This window comes from Tachysurus fulvidraco, chromosome 5, assembly GCF_022655615.1.
Source record: "Tachysurus fulvidraco isolate hzauxx_2018 chromosome 5, HZAU_PFXX_2.0, whole genome shotgun sequence".
NCBI classification, from domain to species: domain Eukaryota; kingdom Metazoa; phylum Chordata; class Actinopteri; order Siluriformes; family Bagridae; genus Tachysurus; species Tachysurus fulvidraco.
Window position 1 is genome coordinate 2,718,835 of NC_062522.1, and position 2,500 is coordinate 2,721,334.

Here is a 2,500-nt window from a genome sequence, read left to right on the forward strand (position 1 = left end):
TTCAGAAGGTCACAGAGGACCAGTGAACTTTGCAGAAGGTTGAAGGCTATCAAAGACGTTTGCAGTATCTCAGTGAATACTGCGGAAGGTGAAACAGGTCATAAAAGAGATGCAGTGGGTCGAAGACTACTGCAGGAGGAGGAAGAAGATCATGTAAGTTTGAGAAAGGTCACATGAGACTGCAGACGGTTGCAGAAGTTCAGAAAGGGTTGAAAGTTGGTGAAGGACATTGTGAAATACTTCAGGACAAAAGAGTCAAGCGGTAGGATGGAGGTCTTCTATATCTCATGTCCAAAGCTTCTGTGTGACTCAGTAGATGAAGCCCTCCCATATGCTTCAGGTCTCAGCTTGTACCTATTAATACCTTTGATTCCTCAGTGACAATGGGAGCAGAACCGTCTCCACATGCAAACGTCTTCCTTTTATCCGTGTCTGAACACCAACACTAGCATCTTCTAAGCTCCATTCCACCTCCTCCACCTCCTCCTCCTCCTCCTCCTCCTCCTCCAGTGACAGCTCATTGTTCAATGCTTTCCTTTCCATCAGCTTTAGAATTTGCTTAAATGGTAGTGACGAACAAGCGCTCATCAATCAGCGCTTATCCCACACTTCCTCCTCCTCCTCCTCCTCCTCCTTCTCCTCGCATCAGTGGCAGCCTGACACAGACGCCATCAAATCCAGCTTTCTAGATGCTAACGGACGAACGCCTTCACCAAAACGTCTGCTTTATTTCTGCACCTTCAGAAATGATTAGAAGCCTCATAGATCAAAATCAGCTTTAAACTCGGGTGGCATTAAAGGAGAACTCCGATCCTGTGCATTTCATCCTCATCTGTTTCTGTCACAGCTGGAGCGTCTGATCACGATATGAAGACGAATCACAACAGGTTTCCCTGCACTGAGGAAAAAACAGTGACGTCAAACTCACTCAGGACATCTAAGATCGGGACGAATGAAAATGGCTTAGTGGTTAAACACTTACGGTTTACTTAATGAAGGCACGAGAACTACGTGAAGGTCATTTATCATGTTTGTATTCATTTTCTTTTTCTCCATGTCGAATCTTTACAATCATCTATAAAAAATGAAACCAACATTTCTGAGTAATGAGAGGCATGTAAATGTAGGATTTTATTCAGCCATTAAAGGTGCGGTCTCCGATGTTTGACTCCGAGTCGGGCCGACAAACTAAACAAAAATCAAAACAAACGTGTAGCCAATGAGCAGAAAGGGGCGTGGCTTGTCAATATGGGCGGAGAGAGTGTTCAGTGCACGTGTGTGACATTAGCAGAAAGCGGTTTTAACATTGACATGGAGGATAAAAACAAAGAAAGGAAGAGAAGAAAGACTTACGATAAGGACAAGAAGTAGGACGTGTTAATATAGGATCAGCTTTCCAGCGCTGGAGAGAACTGAAGGAGCAGGAAGTTGGCCACATATTCACAGGTTGGAGTTTCCCGAGTCAATAACTCCTGAGCTAAACGCTGTTACTACACAAATAACACCTCTTTTCTATCGTAGTGATGTAGAGAGGCAGCTACAACCGCGTTTTGTGTAGTAACAGCGTTTAGCTCAGGAGTTATCGACTCGGGAAACTCCGACCTGTGAATATGTGGCCGACTTTACTTAAGACGCCGAGGCGCTTTTTTCCTTCTCGATAGGTGAGTAACGTTGGTTTTGCTTTGTTACACAGAACTAATATATGCCTTTGTCCTTTACATCATTATGCTTGTGTGGCATTTTTGCTTGTTTGTTTATCTACAATCGTATTGTTCTTCCCTTCAGCTATGATAAAGACACGTTTCTTTCTGTTAGTCGCCTGGGTTACGTATGTATGTGTGGGCGGAGCTATCGATACAGGGGTGGGACCCGTTTGGGTTAGGGGCGTGTTTGTTTTGGTGATTTTATATGTCAACATTGGCTTTCAAACAACGGAGACCGCACCTTTAACATCACGCTATCATATTTATATCATTAATATGGAGCTCAAATAGTGTTTTTTTTTTTTTTTCGGATTAACGGCCAGAACGTTCATTTCAGCCTGATTAGTGTCGTTACAACAGATTTTCAGATGGTGGCGCTGGATTTAATGATCACATTGAATGATAATTAAATTATTATTAATTATTATCGAAATGAGGTGATGTGACGCTAGAAAAATGTAGATCAGAATTTTGTTCAGGATTCATTCAGTGTTACCGCTCCCTTATTTTCAGAATCAGAATCAGCTTTAATGCCAGTCGTGTTTTCACATGCGAGGAATTTGTTTTAGTGCCAGAAGCTCCACAATGTAACAGAATGACATTTACAGTATAAGTGTATGTAAACATTTACAGATGTGAAATGTGCAGTTTAAATATACATATACAAATATACATATACAAATATAGACAATTGTATGTACAAATTTGCAAGTGTGAGAAATATATACAGATATTAGGTGGTGTGTGTTCCATGGTGTTAAGTGTTCATCAGGTGGATGGCTTGAGGGAAGAAACTG